The 7,002-nt window shown below is 32.1% G+C and overlaps 1 long non-coding RNA gene across 9 annotated transcripts; it reads left to right on the forward strand.

The window, feature by feature from the left end:
• The first annotated feature begins 246 nt into the window (after window positions 1-246).
• Window positions 247-3,488, forward strand: LOC111403842. 9 transcript variants are annotated; one of them, XR_002704560.1, is made up of 5 exons: window positions 248-639; window positions 748-874; window positions 1,349-1,915; window positions 2,512-2,582; window positions 2,695-3,097. It is a non-coding gene; the product is annotated as an uncharacterized LOC111403842 (long non-coding RNA). The 9 variants fall into 9 exon arrangements; XR_002704555.1 differs by having other exon boundaries at window positions 1,349-1,430; window positions 1,802-2,582; window positions 2,698-3,097; XR_002704557.1 differs by having other exon boundaries at window positions 1,349-1,381; window positions 1,802-2,582; window positions 2,698-3,097.
• Window positions 3,489-7,002: the final 3,514 nt, after the last annotated feature.

Genomic DNA, 7,002 nt, shown 5'->3' on the forward strand with positions numbered 1-7,002 from the left:
ATAGGAGTGATGTTGAACTTTTTGTAATTGAAAAATTGCAAAAATCCTTTGATTAATCACTACAACTAAAGTAGCTTTTTACGACATGCATTTACGGCGTGCATTTACTGCATGCCATAAAAATAGACCAATTACGGCATGCGATGTATGTATGCCGTGAAAGATCAAGTAATTAGAGCATTTACGACGTGCATCCTCTACTCGCTGTATTAACGGGCATTTACGGCTTGCACTAAAAGCACGCCATGTTATATTGTCAAAAAATTCATTACAAAGCCCTAAAAACACAGCATTTCTCCCATTCTCTTTTCCCCATCGACTTCGCCTCTCCACGATTTCCCCTGGCGCTTCAGTTCTCACTCTCTCTCTCTCCACCTTCCACGGCCGACCACATGCGCCTTAGCTCACTCTCGTCTCTCTCTGGTTTCCACCGTCGACTGATGGGGCCTCAGCCCTCACTCTCGTCTCTCTCCGCCTTCCACCGGAGCCGCTCACTCTCGTCGCTCGCCTCCCAGGACACAAATCATTCATGTATGTTGTCTATGCACATTTATTTATCATTCATTTGAGTTATTTTTCCTGTTGTCAATTTTGAGTCTGCAGAAAACTGGAAAGAAATGCATCTGAGGAAAAACCTAAGTATGTTTTTCAAATTTATATTTATTTAAAAATTTAAACATGGGTTGTTGTTGAATTTTATTGTTTAAAGATTTATTTTGGATGTTGGCACTGCCGCACTGAGAACAGTTGAACAATGGAGTGTAGATGCTTGGTGAGGGCAATAAAGTCATTTGCAATTGCGTAGATGGAGGCCAGGAAGTTCAATACCCAAAAACTGGGACTAAAGCTTTGCTAATGTGCATTTTGGTTGAAGGTTGGTAGTTAAATGATAAATAATTCAATTTGATAGTATAATCCAATTAGTTTGTAGCTTATAATTCACTCAGATTTTTATTTAATAAATCTAAAAATGATGTTTATTTCAGTTTATTTGATTTCTAGAAGAACTTATAGAATATGAGCTAATGAACCCTAGCTTTAGCAAAAAAGATGAGATGATAAGATATGAGGTTCCAAGTCCCACTAATTGATGCAATTGGATATGTTGACCTGGTTAACTGGGCGGGATTGGAAAATAATGTCACTTAACTAGCCACTATGGTGAACTCTTGGACTAAAGGTCTGTAGCATACCAATTTTAGGGTCAATTTCTATCATTTAAGCTATCAAATTAGAACAATAAATAAATGTTCATATAGATGCGTACATATAACCCTCATTTACGGTGTAAACGTGTTGTGTAGTACATTGTAACCTGAAGTGTGGTTTGTGACCTTTATGCTTGTAGGGTATCTTCAAATTGTGCTTATACAACTGGAAGGTGAAATTAGCTCACAATTGTGATTATAATTATGACATAATATATTCAGGTCAGAATTTTTTGAAAGTGTTATGTAGTCTATTATGACTAGAACAGTAGGTCACAATTATGATTTTGTATGTGGCCTATAACATTCTTCGTTCTCTGTACTGGTTTGGTATATCTACTGTTTATTTGTGATGTTGTTACTTGTAACAAGTGCTATTTTTTGTGGTAAGTATTATTATTTGTAACTTTCATAAATGTATACTATATTCAATTTGTGATGTGAATTAATGGTACTATGTTGTTAAACAATGATGGGCGTGTGCATGTTAACCTGCTATATAGAGGTCACATGTTAATTTTATTGGAGGATTCTTAAAAGTATATTGAGCTAGTTGATCTTGTTATTTCAAAGTTGGGGAATGGATTATGCAGAAGTTGCAATTACAATGTCATGTCATTGTGTGAAACGTCAAGATCCTCATTTCCTTACTAATTACTGGGCAATTAGGTAAGGCCCCAGTAAAGAGAGTTGGCCATACCAACATGGTAATTTCTTGATTCTGACTTATAGTTATGAATATTCAATGTATTGTTCTGTGATTGAAAATGTTATACCATTATGATCAGGTTTGACTTATTATGTGGGTTAATTTTGATGACATCCTACAATACCGCTGACTGTGACCTACTTTAATTTCATTCAAAAGCTAAGTTTGAGATTTTCGTGTGGTTAAAATGCAACTGGTAATTAGTAATTAGTTGTGCATCCTGTGTATCACTGGATTAATAAGGGTGGTTGAATAATTTTTGATATTTTCCAATGAACAATACACATAATTAATTATTGTTCATCTAATGACTTTTTCTTAAAGATCTTTAGAGTCAAGATGCCTTCTTTAAATTTTAAACTTACGCTATTTGTTCAGCGCCTCAAATTTTATAGTTTAGATTTAAAACTCTAAAAGACATTGTCTTGCTGATGAAAATTTCAAAATCAAACATACCAGACCTGGTAGGAGAACTGCCTATGCCCCAGAACCTCCCCTTCCTTAATACCATCTTACTCCATGATTTCAAATTTCTGAGTTTCACTATGTGAAAGCATTCTTTGTGTCATCTTATTATGTTTGTCCAATTTTCAGGGCTTAGGTTTATGGCAAATGCTGGGTAGGACACTAATGGTTCACAAATTTTCATCTGTGACGACCAGTTGGTAACTATACAATTTATGATCCTTCTGTTATGAGAAAACTGTCATCCATTTTCAGATCTTCTGTCTGGTGCTTCTATTTAGCTTGAAAATCTAACAAAAGTTAAATGTTCAGCAGGTTGGACGGTCGTCATGTTGTATTCGGAAAGGTGCTGCCCGGAATAGATGTGGTGTATAAGATAGAAGCCGAATGCAACTAGAGTGGAACAACCAAAAGCAAAGTTGTGATTGCAGACAGTGGTGAACTTCCCTTGTAATCAGCTTGTACTTGAACTTGTCAGTTTTACCCTTCTACTCACTTCTACTTACTGCGGGTTATGCATCTTAATTTACATACCTGAATTATGTTATTTAGGAAAATGAAATAGGTACCAAAAAAGTACACTTTTCAATTTGGCACCTAATATTATGAGTCCATAAGGCATGTAGAATGTATATTAGGAAAGAAGAGAGGAAACAGATGCGATTTCTCTTACATTGTTGATAGAGATCATTAGGGGATCAATGTTAATTTTCTAGGAATTTCTTTATGCTGATAAGAACACGAACACTGTTGTCTCAAAGGTGTTCAAGGAGCTAAAATTGATTATCAAGAACCCGCAGATTTAGAGCTTACGATGGATATTGTTACCAAGCTTCAGAAGATTCGTTTTACATTTTCTTGATCTGTTCAGTGACCTTTCCGTTAGTTAGCATTTATACAATTTCTCTCTCTCATAAATGCAGTAGGAAAGAAGACAGAAAAATAGCAAGAAGTCGTAATTGCATAGTGAAGAAGTTTCAAAGGCACCCAGAATGATTTTTTTCTGAAGTGCTATATACTTTTTGAGAAGTATTGAAATGAATTTTACATTGATACTGTACTCAATATTTATGGAATCTATGAAAAACCTAGTTATATTTATGGAATTTTGTTTTGTAATTACTATTGGTAATCAAATAAATAAACATTTTTAAAAAAAAAATAAAATTTACGGCGTGCATTTTACACACCGCAAAAAAAAAAAAGTTATCTTTTACGACGTGCATGTGCACACCGTTAAAAAACTCACATTTTAAAAGGTTTTAACTACGTTCACAGACGGCATGCGACTGCACGCAGTAAATTGGTTTTTACGGCATGCAATGCACGCCGTAAAAAGTACATTTTGCTGTAGTGAGTGATTTGAATATTTGAAGACGAAGGGGACCACGTGACTTGAATCCTAGTCTTTGAGAATTTGTTGAAATTTTGATTTATGGAGACTTGACTTGTTCGGCACTTTGATTTTAGGGCTTGGACTTATACTTAAATTTGATTTGATTTGAAGAAGACTTTGATTTTCTTGAACTTGGTGTAGACCTATTTGATTCGAAAAAGAGTTTGGTCTTTTTGGGGTTCATCGAATTTAGGTTTGAGAGGATTTCTTCCCTTCCTCCGACTTTAAATTTTTTTCAGCACTTCGTGATTGTCTTCTTTGCTTTCACTTGTTGTCTTGTTTTTTCCTCCCTCGTTGCCCTGTCTTATGGACCATTGGTTCTATTTATAGGAGAAAATTTGTGCTAATTTTGGTAATCATTCAATTATATTTAATTAAAAATGAATAATTGAGTAATTATGATTTTTTATTTGTTTATTTATTTATTTATATAAAGAGTGAGATGGGGCTTTGGGTTTATGGATTTTAGTAGACTTTAATTTAATTGAGCTAATGATTTAAATCAAGCCAATCCATTTTATTTATTTATTTTATGTCTACAAAACATTTAAATCACATGTATAGTAAAGAGATACACTATGATTAGATAAATTTAGTACAAAGATGCAAGATTAAAAATATGCATACTTTATCATAAAACTTTTGAACAAAAAATAGCAAAATTCACTTTGACGATCGAGTGTTTCTAATACAACTAAATAATCCAATCTTTTTTATATACTATTTTGTCTTTCCTTATGAATTAAGAAAACATGAATTAACCAAGTCATCATAATATTTTAAACTTTAAAGTAGTCTTTTCAGCTAATTAAAGAAGTCCAAGTAATATTTTGACCATAGATTATCAATTTGAAGTTCAAACCAAAGTTGAAGGTATTTTTGGATCTCCATGAGCATTTGTTTGACACCCCCCCCCCCCCCCCCCCCCCCCCAAAAAAAAAAAAAAAAAGAATTAGCACAAAAATTGAACTTATTTAATTAACGCTTTATTTGTTGTGATATGCCATCCTTTCGTGTGGAAATATCCACTAGCTAGATCCAATGAAAACATATATATTGATAAAAATAAAAATAAAAATAAAAAAATGCAATAGGCAGGTATAATGAGCTACATATATATCAAATATTGCGTCATGGGAGGAGTAAACATATTGATGTTCGTACTATGTGAACTGGGATTCATCTTATTGATTGCAGCTCTAAATGAGGCCCAATACTATATTAATGTCTCTCTCACATTTAAAACTTTCAATACCTTCTTTTTCATTATAATAAAACGTCGCGACTCATAGGTTAAATGAATTTAGGTATACAATTGATACAATATTAATTGTCTAGGAAAGTAGTAGCTAATCAGGAGGTTAGCAAACGGACTATCTTATTCGTATCACTACACGTCAAATCGCACTAATCACACATTCACCTCAACTGCGTCAATTTTGAGCCCACAAGTTCTTGCAAATTTTCTATCCTTATTTGAATTTATTTATTTATTTATTTTTTCATGATACTAACTATAGGTTGGTTAACTAGTGACTAAAATTAGAAATACGACCACGGTGGTACGAGAGACATTTGGCCTATATGACTTTGAACAATAATAAATATAATTAAGTAGAAATTGATATATAGAAAATAATTAATGCTCTAGAAGATGTATGGGAAATAAATTCAGATAGCATTTATTTTCTTAAGTACCCGGATTACTCAAATCCATAGTTTCACTTAAATAATCCATGTTTCTAATAAATTTCTTCGATTTCTACGAAGAAATCTTTGTCCAAATCATGCAAACATAGAAACACTCCGGAAAAAAAGAAGAATTTATAAAAATAAGTAACAATATTTATATGTTTAATGTTTAAAGAAACATTATAATTAACTATAGATTAAGGTTGTTTAATCCCTTGATTAATTGAATTAGTTTCATGAAAGCAACTTTTGATTAGGTGCCTCGAACTTTTTATAAAAAAGTAATAATTTTTGTTTGACATTTTGACCATGTTTGAATGCCTCTATCAATCTTCGTTGGACACCGTTGATTTCATAGATTTCACTGCAAATGGTCTTTGGAAATTAATGTTCAGTCAAATTTGGCAACACAAGAATTTTATTCACTTCATTTTTAGTGATTACATAATTTTTTCGAAGATGCAAAAATATAAAAAAAAATCAATAGATTGACTGTTATACTGTTAACATGGTCCACTCGTATAGAACTAAGATAATGATTCATACAGTTGACCGTAGATTTGTTGATCACAACACTTTAGTTCTTTTCTTTGCTAATATATTTGAACGTTACAGATGTGAAAGAATCAACTATGCTGATTTGTCTAATGAAGTGTCGGATAAAATTGCAAAGAATGATTCACATAGTCGATCCTAAGCTTATCAATTATAAGAGTTGTAATAAATTTATCGACTATGTATTCATGTAAGAAACCTCAAATTTATTCAGATTAATGCTTATTATGTTGATGCTCATGTTGCGTTACTTTGTTTTAGTGGAAAGTGCACGAGCAACGCTTTTACTCACATGTCGAAAGATATAAGTACTAATCACTCAAATGAATATCACAACATAAGAAGGGACACTCTGAACATACGCAATGAACTAATCAATTATATTTAATTAAAAATGAATAATTGAGTAATTATGATTTTTTATTTGTTTATTTATTTATTTATATAAAGAGTGAGATGGGGCTTTGGGTTTATGGATTTTAGTAGACTTTAATTTAATTGAGCTAATGATTTAAATCAAGCCAATCCATTTTATTTATTTATTTTATGTCTACAAAACATTTAAATCACATGTATAGTAAAGAGATACACTATGATTAGATAAATTTAGTACAAAGATGCAAGATTAAAAATATGCATACTTTATCATAAAACTTTTGAACAAAAAATAGCAAAATTCACTTTGACGATCGAGTGTTTCTAATACAACTAAATAATCCAATCTTTTTTATATACTATTTTGTCTTTCCTTATGAATTAAGAAAACATGAATTAACCAAGTCATCATAATATTTTAAACTTTAAAGTAGTCTTTTCAGCTAATTAAAGAAGTCCAAGTAATATTTTGACCATAGATTATCAATTTGAAGTTCAAACCAAAGTTGAAGGTATTTTTGGATCTCCATGAGCATTTGTTTGACACCCCCCCCCCCCCCGCAGAAAAAAAAAAAAAAAAAAGAATTAGCACAAAAATTGAA

This window comes from Olea europaea, chromosome 11, assembly GCF_002742605.1.
Source record: "Olea europaea var. sylvestris chromosome 11, O_europaea_v1, whole genome shotgun sequence".
In the NCBI taxonomy this organism is placed as follows: domain Eukaryota; kingdom Viridiplantae; phylum Streptophyta; class Magnoliopsida; order Lamiales; family Oleaceae; genus Olea; species Olea europaea.